Here is a 22,764-nt window from a genome sequence, read left to right as displayed (position 1 = left end):
TTTCCACCACAGCTACACTGTATCAGCATCCCCCATGAGCAGTAGATATTTATTACACTGGAAATGACTTCTCTTCACTTTGAATAGAGTTGTGTAAGGTCACAGACCGGTCTGTCCAGGCTCACAGAGTTGGACTCAGGTTCTGACCCCCTCAGCACTAAATCTCCGCTCTCCGTCTCCCAGGGTAGCACACTGGCAATGTGCGTGCTTCAGCCGAAGCGCGGCGCGCTGACGTCGTCCCCACGGGCCCCCGCCCCCACTTGCCCTAAGCCCCGCCCGCCCGTGCGTGGGGTTTCCCAGCGCTGTCCGCAGGGTTACCGCGCCCATCTCTGCTCGATGGCTGAAGGGATCTGAGGGGAACGCTGTGTGTGAGGTGCGCCGTGTGTTTGGCTCGCTCCAGTGTAGGACGCAGAGGCGGCAGTGCGGGGAGCGGACGGGACACACCAAGGAGGGGAGCCGACTGAGGAGAGAAAAAAGAAGAGAGAGAGAGAGAAAAAGGAAGCGGCCGCCGCCCTCCCCGTCACCGCCCAGCAGCACGTCTCCTCCTGCTTTCCCCTCATCCTCCCCGCCCCCCCCCACCTACCCCCGGTCCATCCGCCCTTCACCTCCTCTGTTCACGCCAAGGGCCTCGCTGCCGGCGGATCGCAGCCCCTGGGGCCGGACTGAAGAGCAGGGCTGAGGAGGGCAGAGCCTGGACAGCCGTGGATGGTCACACATTGGGCGGACAGCAGGTAACAACGACACGGCCTAAGAGCGCCCCCTCCCCCTGTCATGGCAACCCTCCCCCCTTCTACCGTGGTGACCCCCCCCACATACAGCACCCCACCCCCCACATACAGCACCCCACCATTGTGACCCCCACATACAACACCCCACTCCCCTACCGTGGTGACCCCCCACATACAGCACCCTGCACCCCACCATGGTCACCCCCACATACAACACCCCACCCCCTACCGTGGTGACCCCCCCACATACAGCACCCCACCATGGTGACCCCCTGTCATGGCAACCCTCCCCCTTCTACCATGGTGACCCCCACATACAGCACCTACCCCCCAAATCTGGACATCAGGGACTCATCAGACCCCCTCCCCCCTGTCATGGCAACCCTCCCTTCTACCATGGTGACCCCCACATACAACACCCCACTCCCCTACCGTGGTGACCCCCACATACAGCACCCTGCACCCCAGTGACCCCCCCTACCGTGGTGACCCCCCCACCCACTATCATGGCAACCCTCCCCCTTCTACCATGGTGACCCCCACATACAGCACCTACCCCCCAAATCTGGACATCAGGGACTCATCAGACCCCCTCCCCCTGTCATGGCACCCCCCTTCTACCATGGTGACCCACACATACAGCACCCCCCCTTCTACCATGGTGACCCACACATACAGCACCCCCCCTTCTACCATGGTGACCCACACATACAGCACCCCCCCTTCTACCATGGTGACCCACACATACAGCACCCCCCCTTCTACCATGGTGACCCACACATACAGCACCCCCCCTTCTACCATGGTGACCCACACATACAGCACCCCCCCTTCTACCATGGTGACCCACACATACAGCACCCCCCCTTCTACCATGGTGCCCCCACCCCCTGCCATGGTGCCCCTACATACAGCACGCCAAGTCTGGATATTGGGGATTCACCAGACCCCCCTCCCCCTGTCATGGCAACCCTCCCTTCTACCATGGTGACCCCACATGCAGCACCCTCCAATCTGGACATCATGGATTCATTAGACGCCCCCTCCCCCTGTCATGGCAACCCCCCCCCCCCTCTACCATGGTGACCCCACATACAGCACCCTCCCCTGTAATGGCAACACCCCCTACTATGTTGACACCACATACAGCACCCCCCCCCAAATCTGATCAGAGTTTCATCAGGCAACACCCCCCTACTATGGTGACCCCCAAATCTGAACATCAGGGATTCATCAGACACCTCCCCTGTATTGGCAACACTCCCCCCTACTATGGTGACACCACATACAGCACCCCCCCAAATCTGGACATCAGGGATTCATCAGACCCCCCCTCCCTTTGTCATGGCAACCCTCCCCCTTCTACCATGGTGATGCCACATACCCCCAATCTGGACATCAGGGATTCATCAGACACTCCTCCCCCTGTCATGGCAACCCTCGGTCATAGCACCCCCTTCTACCATGGTGACCCCTCAACCCACCCACAGACAGCACCCCCCAAATCTTGACATGCTGCTCTCAGGCATAGCACCCCACTCTACCATGGCGACCCTAACCCACATACAGCACCCCACTCCTTTTACCCTGCCCCCCCCCCTTATCTGGACATCAGGGATTAATCAGACACCCCCTCCCCGGTACCTCTTCCTTTGCTATAGCACCCCCATCCCACATGCTGCCCCCTTATTTGTTCCTTATTGGCACATCACCCAACTCCTGACCCCCCCCCCCCATATCTCCATATCAGCCTCCCATAGTACTGCCCTCTACATACAGCACCCCCCCCCTTCTTTGGCACTCACCCTGGTGATGGGTGCATAATCGGACATTTTTCTTTATGCCACCACCCCCCATATTCTGCACAGGCCCCCTTCCCTATCACACATGTATGTCTCCATGTATTACATTTTGCACAGTATCACCCTTTTCCTTCATGTCACAGATGGTCAGAATAGGAGCTGACAGCTGTGGTGGAACTACAAGGCTCATAATATCCAGGTCATACTGGGACTTGTAGTTCCCCACCATCAGCTGGTTAATCCTTTTATGAAAGCTATATCTCCTTTTTTTTTCTCTCCTCTTCCCACACCGACCTCCCCTCCCCCCTTCCTTAGTAGACCGCACAGAGAGGAAGCCAGCTGTTTAGGGGTGGGGGAACGAAGGGCCGTGGATATTTCTTCCCTCTTGTTATGGTGGTTTCAATTTTAATGTCACACATAACCCTCGATGTACCGGGGCTGGAGGGGGGGGGACTCATTGCTTCCTATGGGGAGAGCTGGCAGCTTTCATAAACAATGCAGTAAATGGTGGTAGCAATTGGGGGGTGGGATGGAGGCGATATTGGGGGTGGGGGCTTATCTGTAAAGCATGGGGTGGATACATCATGGAGGAAACCTCTACCCCTGGCTTGTGGGCTAATAATTTAGTAATGCTTCAAGGTGGGGGTGTACCGTGGAGGACACAAGCTGGAAGGAGTGTCTTAGTGGAGACATTTTGTTAGAACACTACAGTAACCAGGCGTTTGCACTGTAGAGACATTTGCTTGCTAGGTTAGAGCTGCATCTTTTTTATTTTTTAACGAAATAACTGCGATTGGAAATCTAGCTGGCTAAGTCCACCCTGCAGTTGATAAAAATCTGTGTATGCATGGAACATGCATGACCAGTTTCCTGCGTGTCTGGGTGTTGTGCTGCATAATTTATGTGCCGGCGGAGCCGGTGGGTGCAATTTAATGGTGGATTTTACCCTCCAAGGCAGAGGGAAAAGGGAGGGACCTGTAAAGCAGGAATGTCAGTGTGTGCATTATGGAGGATGGGGGGGGGGAACTGAGATAGCGGCTTTCTTGCAGCCTGCTTTGTGGTCTGTACCTGGCATTTGTATCGCACCATTGTCATTCTGCAGCAGGATAATGATCCGTCTGCGATTAGGATGTTTCCCAAGTACATTTGGTGTGTGGACACATTATGCTTGCTCTCTGGCGTTTGTATTGACAGATGGAAAGGGATATTAACCCCTTTGTCTGCCCAAGTATGACAGATGAATGCAGGAATGGGCCAGCCCAGGCTTTCAGCTCTGTAAATGTACAGCCAAGGTTAATTTTTGCTTATCTTCCCTTTTGTTCTGTGTACGGCTCTGACAGGAAATGGTAAAATGGGGAAGCTGACTTCTAACTGTCAGATCCAGCCCCATATGATCGACAGCTTTTACATGGCCCTGAAGCGTCTGATTTACCGGAGATTAAAATAAAAAAAGCCTTTTGAAGACATTTAACGTTGATAGTGCGTTTACCACAACTCACATTGTACATAATATATGCATATCTGGCTGAAGGGAAAAGGGGAGTGGTTAATGTTAATGCTGGAAGGTAGCTGCTTCTAAGTGGTGAATGAATGGGAAGTGTCAGATCTAGGCCCAGTTACTGCAACAAGATGGCGTCTCAGCATTTCGTTTTTACATGTAAAACTCCTCTTCCTTGTATGACAAGGCAGCCCTGCTTCCCGTCTTGGCCTTGCATCTCCTTTTGTTACTGCTTTCCGAGTGGCAAGTTTCTGCACACAACAGCGGGCATTTTTGATCTTTGTGTGCTGCATTTTTCTTGTAGTCTGCCCTCTCTACAGCACAATACTAGTGGCAGGCGTATCCATGATGATGATTTAAGAACAAAACTTCAGGGGGTGTTAAGTGGATACTGCTTGCTCATGTGTCTGTAGATTTTTATATTTTCCTAACTTCTGCATTTCATGTACAGAGTGAATATGGCTCTATTATTTCCCGATTGACTCTAGGACAGTGCTGTGCCTGGCCGGTCATTTTCAGGAGTGTATGCATTTAAAACCAGTATGATTGCAGCAGTGATTTGAATTTGTGTTTTTTTTTTGTTTTTGTTTTTGTTTTTGTTTTGTTTGTTTTTTTTTGTATCCATCCAGCATTTGTTTAGTGATCTATTTGAGAAACATTTTAGGTGATGCAGTCCAGCCACTTGTGTAAATACATGTCTGTTTACCAATTGTGTGATCAAACCATTTTTTAATAGTTACATGTTTATTTTTCGCTGTTAATCCTTCCAGTAACACACTTCCTGTCTTAGTGGCAACATAATTACTGCACTGTATCTATTAAAGAGCAACGTTGTCACCATAGGCTGCTCTCCAGATTTGGACAAATGCACCTTCTCCCCATTTCTATTATATAGCGAAGAGGTGTCTTGTAGTTCAGAGAAGATAGCTGGGTAAGCAAAGCAGCTTTGTATCAGTTCAGTGTACAGGAAGTCACAAGGGATTCTGGTAAAATCAAAAGGTGTTTTTCTGCAGATTCAAAAAGCAGGGTGGATTTGATTTAAATGGCTAGTAAAAAGGCTTGACTTAAATCAACTCGATTTTGAATTATAATTTTTAAAAAGCAGCGGTCATTTCTGTCCTGCAGCGGCTCCTCTTACCTGCTGTTTACTCACGACAGTCCCATCCACTTTAGTGGTACGGCTGGTGATGTGGCAGTGCCACAAGAAGGTGAGGGACGTGGTTGGCAGCAGGTGAGTGGATGCCTGCTAAGGCGCTGCCATGATGGATCTGAAATGACAGGTGCTCTTTAAGGATGGGTTCACACCCAAGACTGATCCGTTGCACAGCAGGGGTCCAGTGCGTCCTGGTTCACCGTTTCATGTCCGATTTCAGCTCAAATTTTGGACTGAATTCGGACCTGAAACGGACTGCAAAAAGCACAGGACCTGCTATGGAGATATGTGAACCGGCTCCATAGAGAGCCAGTCACATTCTCCTGCTATGCAGTGTGAACCCAGCCTGAATGCAAGGACTCATTCTTGCTGGTAGTTAGAATCTTTATGTGCTAACAAAATGAAGGTTTTCTATTTAGAATAATAAGATGTCAGGTTAGTAAAACGGCGATATCAGAACCGATTCAATCATACAGTTTGCAGTGTACACAGTTTTGCAAAACAATGGGATAAAGCAATATTCCTGAACTTTGTTTTATCTCATGGTTACTGTAAAATTGTGTGACTGCATCAATGCAGTGCATGTTGTTTAGCCTGTGGAGCGTTGTTTACCGCTCCTCCACCGATCCTTCCCATTAAAAGCAATGGGAAACCATGGCTATACCGCCGGCAATGCACCTTTTTTGGACAGCAAAAAAAATAGTACAGTCGGTGAGTTTAGAGGCATTTTGAGCGCTAAACACGGTTACCCGCTTTTAGCCATGTTCGTTTAGACGTTTTTAGTTTTGGCTATTAAAAAAAAAAAAAAAAGCGTCATGTAAACGCGGCAAAACTGCATTTTTTTAATGTGGGTTACGATCTGTCAAGTTAAATCCTTCAGGAGAGGTTGTAAAAACGTCCTGTGTACATTAAGGCTTATGGCCCGTTCACACGATTAGAGGTCGACCAATATATCGGCAGGCCGATATTTGGCCGTTTTGGAGAAATCGGCATCGGCTGATTTTTATCCAAATTAGGCTGATATCGGTGCCACGGATCCGGAGCTAGGCTGAAGCCGCAGGCCTTTCCTGATGCTGTGACCGCGGCTTTGGCCTAGCTCTGGAGCCGTGGCCATCTTGGTACACCCAGTGCGGCGGCCCTCCTCTGTTTACGCCAACAGAGGAGGGGCCCGCGCTCGTGGGACTCACACAGCTCTCTGGTGTCCTGTAGCAGGAGGGGGGGGGGGGTGTCTATACTGGAGGCGGAGGGAGAGGGGGTCTGTACTGAGGGGGGTGACACCATATTTTTTTTTTTTTGCACCAGTCCCACCTGCCAGTGCCAATTGGTGCCACTTGCCATCCAGTGCCATCTACCAGTGGCAATACCAGTGCCACCATCCAGTGCCAATTAGTGCCACCTTCCATCCAGTGCCACCTGCCAGTGCGATCCAGTGCCACCTGCCAATGCCAATTAGTGCCACCTGCCAGTCAGTGCCAACCAGTGCCACCTGTTAGTGCCACCTGCCAGTATCAATAAGTGCCACCTGCCAATCAGTGCCATCTGCTAGTACCATCTTTCAGTGCCATCCAGTGCAACCTACCAGTGCCAATAAGTGCCTTCTGCTAGTGCTATCTTCCAGTGCCACGAGCCAGTGCCACCAAAAAAAAAAAAATCGGCCGCAAAAATCGGCATCATATATCGACCATCGGCTACCCAGATTTCTAAGCATCGGCCAGAGAAAAACCCATATCGGTCGACCTCTACACACGATCCAAAAATCGAACGACAGATCGTCCGGCTTTTTTCGCTTAATGGTCGCAAGTAGAAATTAAAGGTTACTAAAGTCACAAAATTCTCGTGCGACTGAAAAAAAAAATCTAAAGTGATGTCGTGTTGTAATGTATTTATTGTATTTTCAAACAACTGTACTGTCTAAATGACGATCGTATGGTATCGTACAAGGAACTTTTTAGTGCTTGTCCGATCGAATAAAATCTGATGAATTGTCGTGATCCGATTTTATCATACGATTCTTCCTCGGACGACAGTTTTCGTACGATATTCGGCTCGTGTGTACGGACTATTAGGCTCTCTGCACACTGGCTTAACCACTTGCCGGCCAATGTAGAAGAATGTGTATCGGACTAAATTGTGGGGAATTTTTTTTTATATTTTTTTTGGGGATTATTATAGCAAAAAGTAAAAAATATTGTAATACCGCAGAGGTGATCAAATGCCACCAAAAGAAAGCTCTATTTGTGGGGAAAAAAGGACGTCAACTTTATTTGGGAGCCACGTTGACAATTGTCAGTTAAAGCGACGCAGTGCCAAATCGCAAAAAGTGGCCTGGTCTATGACCACCAAAATGGTCCGGGCTGAAGCGTTTTAAAAAAAATGTTGCTTCTACAGGACTTTTGTCTTCTGCCTATAGAAGTAGCTCAATGTTATCCTATGTGTCCATGCACATTAGGACGTTTAAGAGGCATATTTTGAGTTTAACGTTTTGGAGGCAGAAAAAACCTCCTTTGTGTTTGTGATTGGAGCTTGGGGGCAGAAAAAGCATAAAACTCTCCTAAACTCGTCTAAACTTTGTACAAAAAAAGCGCTCTATGAGCATTTTTTACTCCTGAGAGAACAGACTTTCCCACTAACTGGCCAGGTTTTATGTATTACCTTGGGGAAATGCAGTCTAGAATACTGCAATCACTGAGGAGCAAATTAAATCAGCTGTGATGTATTTCAGTTATCTTGCAAACCTGGCCTGTTAGTGGGCCCTGCAGAACAAGGTTGTTGACCACTGTTCTTGGCTATTCATTGGCAATTGATGGCAGCGCAGCCATTGGCTCCCGCTGCTGTCAATCAAATCAATGACTCAGCGGGCCGAGTGAAGTGATGCACTTGGCGCCACTGTATCACACGGGCGTGTACCCCGCAAGCTAACCCCCCTTGGGAGAGTGCTTCCCAGAAGGGGGTTAGCTCTTGCAGGGAGGAGCCGAGACAGCCGCAGAGGGACCCCAGAAGACGAGTTTCTGGGCCACTCTGTGCAAAACGAACTGAACTGTGGAGGTAAGTATGGCATCTTTAAAATATAAAAATAAAAGCTTTACTAACCCTTTAAAGATTGATAAGCTGCAGAATATATTTTTATTCTATCTAGCGCAATGATATTCTTTAATAAGCAGTAGTATGGCGTCCCTCGTTTTGGTTTCTGGCCTTTGGCTAGAGGCTTTTATCAGAATATGCTGCAATGTATCATGCTGCTATATTCTGTAGCATATTATTCAGCTAGTAACCAATTAAGGATGAAGCTGTTGGCTTCCTGTATCACCTTTTCAGCAGCATCCCGATCATTGGACTGTCAATGAGCACCTGCAAGATGCTGAATTGGTTCTTGTGCTTCCTCTCTATATTGTATCGAAAGCGTGTTAGGGTGATGGCACCCTGCATTGAATCCCATTGGTTTATGCTGCTGACACTCCTGTCAGTGTCCTCCGTGTTGTGGCGCGCGCGTGTGTGTGTGTGTTCCCCCCCCCCCAATAGGAGACCTGATGGGACTTGGCGCTAGGCGGGTGTAAAGGGACACAAATTTGTTTACACCTGTCTATAGGAATGTATGGACCTTCTGGTTTGGTTAGGTCCGCCTGAAAACCTGTCAGCTGGAATTCCCCCGGTAAGGGGGACCTTAAGCTGACCATGGGAAGTTTACATTTCATTGGGTATGCAAAGTATTGCTAATATGGGTACTGTAGGAGTTCAGGATTGACAAGAAGTACAAGTTGTTACTTGCACACATTTTCCAGCATACTGAAAAGATCTACTTTAGCAACGTTTAAGAAATGTGCACTGTGTGAACCTGGAATGTCCATATAATATATATTCGATGAGGTGAACATCTTGACAGCACCACCTTGCCTCTCCATATTATCCAGTTAGAACATTGAAAAGTACAGCATTCTATGAATTGCTGCCATGTTGAAACGCAGGGTGTTTGCTGTGCAGAAGGGCAGCTTCTAATCACAGGACCCAGAAGACCATGGTGATCCTGTAGTAGCAGTGACTTCCACAGTGATATCTATGTAATATACTGACATTTCACCAATGCAGCAAAAAAATACCTGGAGGTCAGCGTAAAGCTGAGCTATGGCAAACTCCGCTGGAAGTTCAGCCCCAGTTTTTGTTGCTGACGACGTTGCATTTTTGGAGGGGGCGGAGCTTTGCTTTTAAGCATCTATTTGTTGAAAAATGTTTGTCACCCAAATCAGAAGTGTTATGATGGGTTTAGAAATTGGATGAGGAAATTGATTCCTGAATGGTGGGACTGAAGCATTGTTATCAGAATATACGTCCCTTTTACAATTTTTAGGTGGTCTTGTCCTTGGCTTTTCTTTGCTGTTTGAGCTGTTGATATGGGAAAGCATTCACCTGTAAGACTTTCTGTTCCAATACATGCATCCATAATTTTGTTTTCACTGAATCCCTTTTATAGTACTCCATTGGCTAAAGCAAAACCGCTCCAGCCTAAAACATAATTGTAGAAACGCCCTGTTCCAAGGTGCTTGATGCTCGGGCTGTAGTGTGGTCTAGCTGGAGATGCTGACCTAAAGAAATATACAGATGAGGTGTTCTGATACTTAAAGTGGAAGTCCATGCTAAAACCCCCTGCAACTATAGACATTCACGATCTAATGGTAACCTAGCTAGCTGTGTAAAGAACAACATAAGTATATGTGCCTTTTTTGAAGGTGTTTCAACCCGATCTCCAGCGGTGGAAGCTCTGAAGAGGAGATGGCCGACAACAGCTGTGAAATGAATGGGAAGAGAATGTCACCCATAGTTACTATGGGGCTTCTGTTGTCGGGACGTGTCCTCTGCACCCCCCTCCACAGAGAAGCCGTGGCTGATACCTCAGGGTGGCATCAGCGTAAGTATATTGATTTCTTCTTTACAGGGCTAGATAGGTTAGTGTTAGATTGTGGGTGTCTATAGATGCAGGGATTTTCTACTTTAATTTGCGGCATTGCTTATTCCGAGACAGTGACTTGCGTATTAAAGCCAGACATTGAGCATTTTCAAGAGGTCAGTACTGGCAATTAAGTTTTGTCAAGTTTTCTTTTAAAGCCGAACTCCAGGCAGGTTCAGGCCCTGTAAGACGCATTAACCACTTAAGGACCGCCACACGACAATATCTGTCGACAGAATGTCACGGCTGGGCACATGGACGTGTATATTAGGGCCGAAACAACTAATCGATTATGAAAATAGTTGTCAACTATTTTCATCGATTAATCGGCCAGTTGATTAGTAGGCATGCATATGGTATGCATTATTTGTTTACATATCAGGAAATACAGTGCAGCACACATACAGCTCAGTACACCATCCATACATGTCACTAAGTGCCTGAGAATTTGTGAAAGTGTGAGCAATGCCTCATGGGACATGTAGTCCTGGGCAGAAAGTGAGTGGTTCTAAAGGCAGAAGTTTTTTTACCTTGCTATAGCGGGTGCTCTGTACTATACTTTGCAGCTTGCTATTGAGGCACTCTGAAGGCAGGAGGAGTCAGAAGCATCGGTGAGGGACCCCAGAAGTGGAGGATCTGGGCTGCTCTGTGCAAAACCATTACACAGAGCAGGTAAGTATAACAAGTTTGTTTAAAAAAAAAAATTTTTTTTTTTTTTTTTTTAAAGACTCTGCAGGCAAGATCAGCATCTGAACCCAAAGAGAGTGGAGGTAATAGAAGGCATTACAATTACTGTAGTTGGTTATTTATATTTACCACTACATATGGATATTTAAGAATAAATTGCCTTTTTTTTATTTTTTTTATTTACATAACTAAATTGTACACCACACTTTTTTTTAAGATTATCCGATTAGTCGAAACAATAATCGGCTAACTAATCGATTATGAAAATAATCGTTTTTTTTTATACACTAGTGTGTGTATATATACGTCCTCTTTAAGAGCCCAGCCGTGGGTCCGAAGCTCCGTGGCCGCGAAACCCGCGGTCCCAATCGCCACAGGTGTCGCGCGATCGGGTCACAGAAGCTGAATGGGGAGAGGTGAGTGTTAACACACCTTCCCCGTTCTTCTCTGTGGCAATGTCAGTAATCGTCTGTTCCCTGATATAGGGAACGACGATCACTGACGTTGCACGTCCAGCCCCACCCCCCTACAGTTAGAAACACACATGATTTCACACTTAACCCCTACAGCGCCCCCCAGTGGTTAACCCCTTCACTGCCATTGTCATTTTCACAGTAATCAGTGCATTTTTATAGCACTTTTCGCTGGGAAAATGTGAATGGTCCCAAAAATGGGTCAAGTGTCCGCCATAATGTCGCAGTCACGAAATAAATCGCTGATCGTCGCCATTGGTAGTAAAAAAAAAAATGCCATGAAATTATCCCCTATTTTGTAAACGCTATAAATTTTGCGCAAACCAATCGATAAACGCTTATTGCGATTGTTTTTTTTATACCAGAAATAGGTAGAAGAATACGTATCGGCCTAAACTGAGGAAAAAAAATATATTTTTTGGGGGATATTTATAGCAAAAAGTAAAAAAAATCAATTGAATTTTTCAAAATTGTCGCTCTATTTTTGTTTATAGCGCAAAAAATAAAAACCGCAGAGGTGATAAAATGCCACCAAAAGAAAGCTCTATTTGTGGGAAAGGATGTCAATTTTGTTTGGGAGCCACGTTGCGCGACCGTGCAATTGTCAGTTAAAGTGACGGAGTGCCGAATTGCAAAAAGAGGCAAGGTCCTTTAATCTGCATATTGGTCCGGGTCTTAAGTGGTTAAAGTAGATCTGCATTTATTAAATCGTGAAATATTTTACTTGTCAGGAGGGAAAGTACCTGAATCTGACTTTGTATCAGCCTATTGCAGTACCAGTACAGCAGAGCTCAGGCTGAGAGGGGATTGGATGTGAAAGGGATTAGAACCCCCTGTCAGGCTTTTAGTGCTGTACCTGTCCCAGCTGGGGAGGCGCACAGAATTGCATGCAGAAGTCACAGAATTACAAGGTGGAGGACATTTTCAGTGGTTTAAACTTGTTCTAGTGACAGCTGTTTTTCAACGACATTTCCTTTTGCATTTGGGAGATCTGTTACTTTCTCAATGGGACACAATTCCAATTTGTCAGGAAATGCCTGGTGTTGGCACTTCAATCATCACAACACCATGGTTAATATGGCATCAGGATGATTGAAGTGCAGCATTTTTATTATTAAATAGGTAAACTCGCCATAATGCAGAGCCTGTCGCCAGGTGCAGCTTGCCACGGGGCCTGTCGCCAGGTGCAGCTTGCCACGGGGCCTGTCGCCAGGTGCAGCTTGACACATGCCACTGTCTCCTGCCTCCTAGATGCAAATTGTCACCAAGCACAGTAAGTTCCGCGTGAGAGAACAGTGGTGATGTGGGGCAGGCAGTGGCAGATGATGTAATCTCTCTGCTCGCCTGCTTCACCCCTAACAGTGTAGCCGCGTGCCTGTGTGGGAGGAAGCGCGGTGATGGCGGCAATCTCTCTACTCGCCTGCCACCACTGCACCTCCGATCAACCAACCAAAACCTTCCCCACATCCCCAAGTCCTGCTACAAATCAAAGGGAGAACGAAGTTTTGCAGTCCAAGGACCATGGCTATGGAACGCTCCACCCACAAACATCTGCATGGAAGAAAACCATTGGGCCTTCAGGAAAAAACACAAGACTCATCTCTTCTGAAGGATCTGGATGACGCTAGATGGAAATAAGCGCCTTGAGGCGATTTAGTTCGATTTTGCAGCGCTATACAAGTTATTCACTCACCTCAGCGCGGACTTCACGGCCCGCTGGTAAACAGGCTGTGGGCCGCGGCCCAGGGGTTGGAGACTTCCACTTTTGGGGGAGCTCTGCTTTAATGCATTATCTTCATTAACCACTTCAGCGCCGGAAGATTTACCCCCCCTCCCCTCAAGCCATTTTTTGCGATGCAGCACTGCGTTACTTTAACTGACAATTGCGTGGACATGCGACACTGTACCCAAATAAAATTTGTCCTTTTTTACCCCAGATAGAGCTTTCTTTTGGGGATATTTGATCACCTCTGCGGTTTATATTTTTTGCGCTATAAACAGAAAAACAAATTTCACTTTGTTAATGACACTGGCTGGGAAGGGGTTGACATCAGGGGCGATCAGAGGGTTAAATGTCTGCCTAGGTAGTGATTACTCACTGTGGGGGACATGCTTTGACTAAAGGAAGGGAAAGAGTTGTGTTCCAGCTTGGCAGAAATGCCTCAATACCTTCCCTTCTGACAGAACAGTGGTCTGCCTTGTTTACATGGGTAGATTAACGTTCTTCCTGTGTAATTGGTGGGTGCCAGCAGACTGTCTGTGGTACCTGCTGCTGGGCTCCTGCTGTGTACAATCCGTGGGGATGGCTCACTGGCGGGCGTGTGCCCTAGACCTGGAAGTGTCCTGGCGGAGAGCGACAGCCATGCCACAGTAAATGTACGGTGGGCGGTCCGCAAGTGGTTCAGGTAAAAACCTTCCACTAGGTGTTCCTTCTGCCTCCCCCCTAAATACTTACTTGAGTCCTGAATCGATCCAGTGCTGTACCCAATTACTAACTGCCCTACCCCTATGTAATGAACAAACAGTATGACCAGGCAGAGGGAAAAGCGAATAGACTTCTAGGATGTATCACTAGAGGGATCACCAGCAGGAGGAAGGAGATCTTTGGTGAAATCTCATTTGGAATACTGCATCCAGTTCTGGAGACCTCGCTTATAGAAAGATATATTAATGGGCTGGAATAAGTCCAGAGACGGGTAACAAAAATGGTGAAAGGTTTGGGGGATAAAATATATCGAGAGCGACTTTGGGAAATTAAAGCGGAGTTCCACCCAAAAATGGAGCTTCCGCTTTAAGTGAAGTGACCATTTGGCATGTCTGTTTTTTTTCGGGGGGGGCGGCGTGGATACCCTCTTTGAGGCATCCAGCTCCCACTTCCGGTGCCATGGAGCCCCAAAGGGAAGTTCACCTCTCCCTCCCTGCAATCTTCTGGGAGACGTCGCAGGTCCTAGAAGATTGCCCGGCCATTCACAGCACGCGGTTCGTGCATGTCCAGGTGTGAAGACTCAGCCGGGCATCCATAGTTACAATGCTGGCACCTACATCGCTGGACCCTGGGACAGGTGTGTTAAGTCAACAGCTACACTTTTTTTTTTTTTGTAGCTGCTGACTTTTAAATGGATGGAACTCCACTTTAACATGTACAGTCTGGAGGAGAGAAGGGAAAGGGGAGATATGATTGAAACCTTTAAATACAACACAGGGGTCAATAAGGTCAGGAGGGCAGTATTTTTAATATGAAACTAAAATCAAGAACTCGCATGACCTCAAACTGGAGGAAAGTTCAAAACTAATCTTAGAAAGAAGTATTCTACTGAAAGGATAGTTGAGGAATAAACAAGGTATTGAGACAGTCAACAGTAAATGGCTTCAAACCTAGATCTTTACTCGGACAAAAAAAGGCAGTCTCTATGGACTGCTGTCTTTTTCTGCCACCACTTTTCTATGTAATGCAGAGGAAGCGATGGACATGTTTGTAGTTCATATTAGGAGAGCAAGCCTATGGTGAAAACCATGGCTCCCTCCATAGGTACAGTAAGCCCATGTTCACAGTGTCAAAATGCAGGTTGCCGACAAAAGCACCTTCTGAATCGGTGTGTGGCGCCAACTTTGCACCGCCGCACCTATTCCAAAAGTAGTACTTCAGGGACTATTTGACTAGACATCTGAACGGGAACCTGCAAACATTTTCTCAAATGCCCCCGAAGTTGGACTGAGTTCAGCTGAACTCTCACAAATTCAAACCCGTCCTCAATGTGAATCTGGGCTGAAGGTGTGGCGTAGTCACCCAGTGACGGGTAGTTATTGGAGGGATCACCAGGTGAAAAAAGCAAGAGGCTTGAAATATTAAAATGATTAGCAGCCACCACACTGAGGACTACTAAGCAGTAATTGATTACATTTGTTGTTTTGGGTTCAGATATATACTTAAAGCAGTATTAAACACAATCAAACATTTATTATACTGTACGTTGCCAATTCCTAGATTTTTTTTGATTTTTTTTAAACACTTCCATACAGGGCACTTATACACCTTCCCGCCCAGACCAATTTTTAGCTTTCAGCGCTGTTGCACTTTGAATGACAATTGCGCGGTTATGCTACACTGTACCTAAACTAAATTTTTATTATTTTGTTCCCACAAATAGAGCTTTCTTTTGGTGTGATTGGATCACCTCTGGGATTTTTATTTTCTGCAAAAAACATCACTGAATTTTGAATTTTTTTTTTGTTATAAAACATTGTAAATAAGTAAGTTTTCTCCTTCACGGATGGGCGGCACGGGTAGGCGACACGGATGGTCATAGATGGGCACTGATAGGTGGCACTAATGTATGTGTTGTACTAATGGATGCCAATCAGTGCCAAACCATGCCTGCCAATCAGTGATGCCCATTGTGGGCACTGAATGGCATCCATTGTGGGCACTGATTGGCATCCATTATTTGTAAATTTTCATCCCTGGTGGTCTAGGGTGGCCTACCTGTGGTGGGCGTTCCTGGTGGTCTAGTGGCGTTCCTGGTGGTCTAGTGGCGTTCCTGGTGGTCTAGTGGCGTTCCTGGTGGTCTAGTGGCGTTCCTGGTGGTCTAGTGGCGTTCCTGGTGGTCTAGTGGCGTTCCTGGTGGTCTAGCGTGGGCATCCTCGGGGGGGCTGTGCTGATAATCGTTCAGCACAAACAGCACAGACGCGAGTGAGGAAAAGACGATTACCGGCTTTTCCTGTTTACATCGTGATCAGCCGTGATTGGACACGGCTGATCACATGGTAAAGAGCCTCTGATTGGTGTTGCAGGGTGTCAGACTGACACACTGCAACAACGATGCCAGACATTACATGTGATTTGCATTGCTGTGCAGATCACATGTCTGTGACGTGAGTTCAGCCATACAAACTGTATGGCTGAATTTGCATCGCATTCGGACCAAACTTGTGCATGACTTTTTTTCTTGTCTCCACCAGAATGTACACACCCATGCAAACTGATTGTGGGGTGCCATTGACATGCGCGCCACAGTTCATCTGCTGCTCCTCTCTCCAGAGTGTAGGCTTTGTACTGCAGGAGGTGTTACAGTCCAGATCACCAGATAAAAATGGGGAGGGGGAACATAAATGCAACCCTGACTAATGCACCCACATTTTTATTTTTTTGCTAGAAAATTACTTGGAACCCCCAAACATTATACATTTTTTTTTCGAACACCCTAGAGAATAAAATGGCAGTCATGGCAATACTTTGTCACACCATATTTGCGCAGTGGTCTTGCAAGCGCATTTTGGAAAAAATACACTTTTTTGAGTTAAAAAATAAGACCACAGTAAAGTTAGCCCAATATTTTTTTCTTGTATATTGTGAAAGATAATGTTGCGCTGAGTAAATTGTTGCCCAACATGTCACTCTTCAAAATTCTCCATAGGCGACATTTAAAAAATTCTACAGGTTGCATATTTTGAGTTGGAGGTCTAGGGCTAGAATTATTGCTCTCGCTCTACCAATCACGGTGTAGTTTGAACACCGATTTCATATGCAGGCCTTCCTTACGTATGCGTTCGCTTCTGCACGTCCCTTGTAATAGGAAAAAAAGCATAACAGGTCCTCTTAAATATGAGATCTGGGGTCAAAAAGACCTCAGATCTCATATTTACACTTTCTACAATAAAAAAAAAATTGGCATTTGAAAAAAATGCAAAAAAAAGGCCCATTTAAGAACTATGAGCGGAAGTGATGTTTTGACATCGCTTCCGTCCTGCTATGGTATGGAGATGGGTGGGGACCATCTTCCCCCTCACTCGTCTCCATACCCAGACGGCTCCGGAAAGCGGCGGAGGGCGCGGGGTGGGGGGGCCCTCTCCTGCTGCCGATAAAAGGGATCTGGCGGCGAATCTGCCGCAGAGACCACTATTATCGGAAACCGGACCGCCGGCTGAAGAGGATACCTGGGTTATGGCAGCTAGCTGTTGCCATAATCGATATCCCTCTTCAAACAGCCGACGTATATCGGCATGCGACGGTCCCGAAGCAGAGATCATAGCGAATAAAATGGTGGTTGTTCTATTTTATTTCACACTGTATTTGTGCAGCTGACTTTCAAAAGCAATTTTTTGGGGGGGAAAAAATCAACAAAAAGCCTAACGGTAAAGTTAGCCCAATTTTTGTGTAATGTGAAAGATGACGTTATGCCGAGAATCGTGATCCTTATGCTAAGCAAAAAAATTGGGATTCTCATTTATCCAGAATCCTGCAGCTCTACCATAGGGCACTAATGAGCACTGTAGTGGTACCGACGGCAGAAAAACGAACTCGGGTGGCTGAGACACTCATGGACAGGGAGGGACCTCTGCTAAGAAACTGCCTTTACAGCCACTTCAACTAGTACTGCCTGATTCAGTGGTTATTTTGTTTTTTAATGACTGTAATCCTTATTCTGGTAGTCACTCTGCATATTATATTGATGGTCATTTTTTTTTTTGGTGGGCAATGTGAAATTATTTCGTAGTTCCCTAAAATAGACTCAAAGATGAAACCAAATATAGCCAGGTCCCCATAAAACCCCCTGAAGGTGTCGGTTTTGTTGTAGCCACCTCCCTCCATCTTGATTTTTCATGTTTGCTTTAGTGTCCTAATACCTCTGGTAAAGAACTAATGTCCTATGCTTTGGAGTCCTGCTACAATGCAACCATCACCTAGGGCTTATGTTTTTATGAGAATGCTTTTATTTTCTCATAGCTGTCTTTTGAAGACTGTATGTCTTTGTTTGTTAAAGCTTTTATGTATTAAGGCCTTTCTTTTATAGATCGCCAATTGCTGCAGGGCTTGTTCGTGTGCAGAGCTTTTGGGGGTAAAAGCTGTATGGCTTTATATAAAATTGTGTTGTCCACTTATGTAATGGCGTCTGTAATTTTAAACGTCTGCTGTGTAATTGTAATGCAAGCATTCTGAAACCGTGATGTGCAAATTGATTGGACAATTTATTTTTATTTTTTATTAAGCCATTTACATTTCTTGCAATTCTAGTGGTGTTCACACCATTTTTAGGTTGTATTGAAATGGTTCAAAACAAGCAGCTGTTGCATATATTTTAAATCTGGCTGTATTGTCTGTGCTTATTGCTAATGTAATCGCTAAGCTTTGCTGAAAATAACAAAGGTCACTCGGAAATATGTATTCTGGCTAGTGATCAGTTACTGAATTGGATTATATTCTTACCACCCTTGGATTTTGGCTTGTCAAAGTACAATCTTGGTAATTAATAATCTCAGTTGTACTATCCACTTAAAACCATATGGCAAGCTGTGTTGTTGATTCACAATTCCAGGATGTCAGCGCACAGAAAGGGTAATGCTTAGTGGACAGTGGGCTAACATAAACAGGCTTATTCAGTATTGCAGGAAAAAGAGCAGTTTTCGTGTTCAATTGGCAACAACCTGTAGCTACCAGTCTAAAGTGTCTCAACAGATCTTCCCAGGGCAAGTTCAAATGATTTGTTGCTTTAGGTTAACATGGCCTGTACTGTAGGATTGGTTCTTGCCAAATTCTCTAACACTTAGTCTAGGTTCACACCTAGCATTTCGTGAACATGTGTTTGGGCTGCTGTGTGAGGTCAGGAGTACTGAAGAGGGACCCAAGAGGAGGATCCAGGCTGCTCTGTGCAAAACCATTTCACAGAACAGGTAAGAATAACATGTTTGTTCTTTTTAAAAGACTTTAGTATCACTGTAAGTAATTAGCCTGAAACATGAGTGCAGTTCCGTAATCAATATTTGCATATATTTTTTTCAAAGTCATGGAGTCGAAGGTTGAAACCTTAAAGGGGTTGTAAAGCTTCCTGTTTTTTCACCTTAATGCATCCTATGCATTAAGATGAAAAAACATCTGATGCTTACAAGCCCACAAGCAACGCCCCCCCCCCCCCCCCTCTACCGTTTACTTACTTGAGCCCTCGAAAGTCCCGCGTCATGAACACACTGACTTCTCGGCCTGGTCTTCTCGGCTCTTTATTGAATGGTTGATAGCAGAGCAGCCATTGGCTCCCGCTTCTGTCAATAAAATCAATGACTCGGCATGCGGGGGGACGGGTTGAGTGATACACTTGGTGGCTATGACCGCCACTATCGCACGGGAGCGTGCCCGCAAGCTAACCCCCTTGGGAGAGCGCTTTCCAGAAGGGGGTTAGCTCTTGCGGGGAGGAGCAGAGACAGCCGCCTTGGATCAGAGCCACTCTGTGCAAAACAAACTGCACAGTGGAGGCAAGTATGAGATGTTTGTTAATTAAAAAAAAAAATGAAGCTTTACTTTTACCTTTAATAGCAGAATGGCAGACAGGCAGCAAAGCTGACCATGGACAATTTGTCCAGGGGCCACGGCTATGGAATGCGCTACCAACGATCATCTGCATGGAAGATAACATTGCGCCTTCAGGAAAAAACTATAGACACACCTCTTCTTCTGAAGGACAAGGACGACTCCGGATACAAGCGCCTTGAGGTGATTTAGTTTGCATTTGTTAGCGCTTTACAAGTTACTCACTCACCTCCCCTCATGATCTCTAAGCAGAATCCTGATTCATTCATGTAACAAGTGTTCTCTGCTCACTCAGCTGTCAAAATGAAAAAAAACAGACAGCCTGCCAAGTTTTTCACAACATTGTCTGTGCTGGTAGATAACTATACACATTGTAACTTGTCATTCTTGGATCAAAGTAGAGCTGCACAATTAATCGTTAAAAAATTGAGATCTCGATTTAAGCCCCCTGACTATCTCCGATTCTTTCCTGCAACAAGTGGAGAGTCTGCCAAGTTTAGATCAAAGGTGTGTGTTTCAAGAAAAAATCTGGGCAGTCTGCCAAGTTTGTAACATGAAACATTGTAACTTCCTTCTTAGATCAAACTTCTGTGTGTAAATGCAGGAAGTTTAACCACTTAAAGTCCAAATATTTTTCTGACACTTATTTCTTAAATTAAAATAAATATCGTTTGCTAGAAAACTACTAGGGAATAAAATGGCAATTGCTGTAATATTTTGTCGCACTGTATTTGCCCAGTGGTCTTTCAAATGCAATTTTTGGTGAAAAAATACACTTCAATGAATAAAAAAAAAAAAACGAACAGTTAGAGCCGGTTCACACAGGGGCGACCTGGGGTCCGACTTGAAGTTGCCCCAAGTCGTGTGGTTGAGAAAATCAATGGAAGTGAATGGAGCCGTCTTAATACACACTAATGAAGTCGCTCCGACTTCAGAAAAGGTTCCTGTACTACTTCAATCCGACTTCTAGGCAACTTGTACCCATTAATTTCAATGGAAGTCGCCTCAGAAGTCGGATCTCTAACTGAAGCAGCAATACAGGAAGATAACATACATTTCTCAGGCAAACTGACTCCCCCCTCCCTCCCACAGAGCTGATTGTTGTTTTGATTGGCCAGTGAAAAGCCTCCTGTCCTGGAGGCGACTTGAAGTTGCCTTGTACTGTCCTGGAGGCAACTTGAAGTTGTTGCCCCTGTGTGAACCTGTGTGTTGTCATATTCTGCTCCCTATCGCAGGATGCTACGGAAGTGACGTTGCGGCCAACTGCGCATGCGCGATGCGTTCCAACCGCAAGTGCGATGCGTTCCAGAAGATTTACGACACTACCCACCAGTGAACCCATCAGAATATCACAGAAGTGACAAACCATAGACGGGGGGGGGGGGAGAGAAGAGAGAGCATTACTTGCCCCATATACGGGGGGGGGGGGGGAAAGAGAGAGCATTACTTGCCCTATATACATACCTATACAAAATAAAAAATGTGGTGATAATTAATATCAAATCCAACAAATGTAATCTAGTCTGGCGGTAAAACAGCATTTAGTTTATTTTAAAATACATAATATAGGCTACTGTGAAAGAGCAAAAACAGCCTATAATGTATTTTAAAATAAACAAAATGCTGTTTTACCACCAGACTAGATTACATTTGTTGGATTTGATATTATCACCACTTTTTTTTTATTTTGCTTTATAATGCATCTCCCCCCCCCCCCCCCCCCCCCCCGCCACCGGCTCCGTCTATGGTTTGTCACTTCCGTGACATATTCTGATGGGTTCACTGGTGGGTAGTGTCATAAATCTTCTGGAACGCATCGCACTTGCGGTTGGAACGCATGCGCAGTTGGCCGCAACGTCACTTCTGTGTCATATTCTGCTCCCTATCGCAGAATGCTAACACACCGGCTCTAAAGTTAGCCCAATTTATTTTTATTTTTAATGTGAAAGATATTACGCCGCGAGAATCGTGATCTATCTTCAAAGCAAAAAAATCGTGATTCTCATTTTAGCCAGAATCGTGCAGCTCTAGATTAAAGGAATGAACTTCGTCTGTAGCTGAGGTCAGTTTAACCACTTAAAGCGAAGTCTTGCCCATTTAAAAGTCGGCAGCTAGAAAAAGTGTAGCTGCTGACTTTTAATGATCAGACACTCTTCTGTCCCACGGTCCAGTGATGCGGGTGTACGAAGACCCACCCCTCTCCGAGGCGCTGACATTCTAACTGTGGGCGCCTAGCTTTGGCTTCACAGCCGCGCAATCTTCTGGGATCTGTGACGTGTCCCAGAAGCATGTGGGGGGGGGGGGAGGTGAACTACCGGAGCCCGAGGAGGAAGTGGGAGCTGGGTGCCCATAAAACTGGGTATCTGCCCCCTCCCCCCCCAAAAAAAAGACATGCCAAATCTATATAAGGGGTCACGATCGTTTAAAGCTATCACGACCGTTGCATTGCTAACTTTTTCTTTCCCTGGTGGAGGAAGTCTGCAGCAGCGGCATTCTGGGGTTTGTAGTCTGGAGGCAGAGACGTGCAGCACATCGGGATGAATAGAGCCCTCTTTGGCCAGGCTAGGGGAGGGAACTGAGCCAAGAGCGCTCCACTGGTGGGCACTGGTGAGGTGGCAGTGAATAACATTGAGCTGTACTGGTGGGCACTGAGGTGGCAGTGAATAACATTATTGAGCTGTACTGGTGGGCACTGAGCTGCACTGGTAAGCACTAATGGACACTGGTGGGTACTGATGAGGTTGCACTAACAGGCTGCACTGATGGGCTGCACCGATGGGCACTGATGTGGCTCCGACAGGCTGAACTGGTGGACACTGATGGGCTGCACCCCACCTCTCTACCCTAAACAATAACAATCTCCCCACCCTAGATTTTCTGAGATTAAGAAAAAAAAACTGTCTAAAATATCGGCTGCAAAAATTGGCAACATATATCTGCTGCCCTGATTTCTAAATATTTGGCCAGAGAAAATACGTGAGTAGCGCCCGCATATGTAAACGGTATTCGAACCACACATGTGAGGTATCACGGCGATTGGTAGAGAGAGAGCAATAATTCTAGCCCTAGACCTCCCCTGTAATTTAAAACATGCAACCTGTAGACTTTTTTTTAAACGTCGCCTATGGAGGTTTTAAAGGGTAAAAGTTTGTCGTCATTACACGAGCATTCCAACGACCACCATT

The 22,764-nt window shown here is 46.2% G+C and overlaps 1 protein-coding gene across 1 annotated transcript in view; it reads left to right on the top strand.

Moving 5' to 3' along the window:
• The first annotated feature begins 297 nt into the window (after window positions 1-297).
• Window positions 298-22,764, top strand: part of GNB1 (G protein subunit beta 1) — a 105,954-nt gene continuing 83,487 nt past the window's right edge. The window contains exon 1 of the mRNA XM_040325884.1: window positions 298-731. The gene's annotated coding sequence lies outside the window, so the exon portion shown is untranslated. The remainder of the gene's footprint in view (window positions 732-22,764) is intronic.

The sequence above is a fragment of the Rana temporaria genome, chromosome 10, assembly GCF_905171775.1.
Source record: "Rana temporaria chromosome 10, aRanTem1.1, whole genome shotgun sequence".
In the NCBI taxonomy this organism is placed as follows: Eukaryota; Metazoa; Chordata; class Amphibia; order Anura; family Ranidae; genus Rana; species Rana temporaria.
The sequence above is the reverse complement of the archived record's forward strand: the minus strand, read 5'-3'. Positions and strand labels throughout refer to the sequence as shown.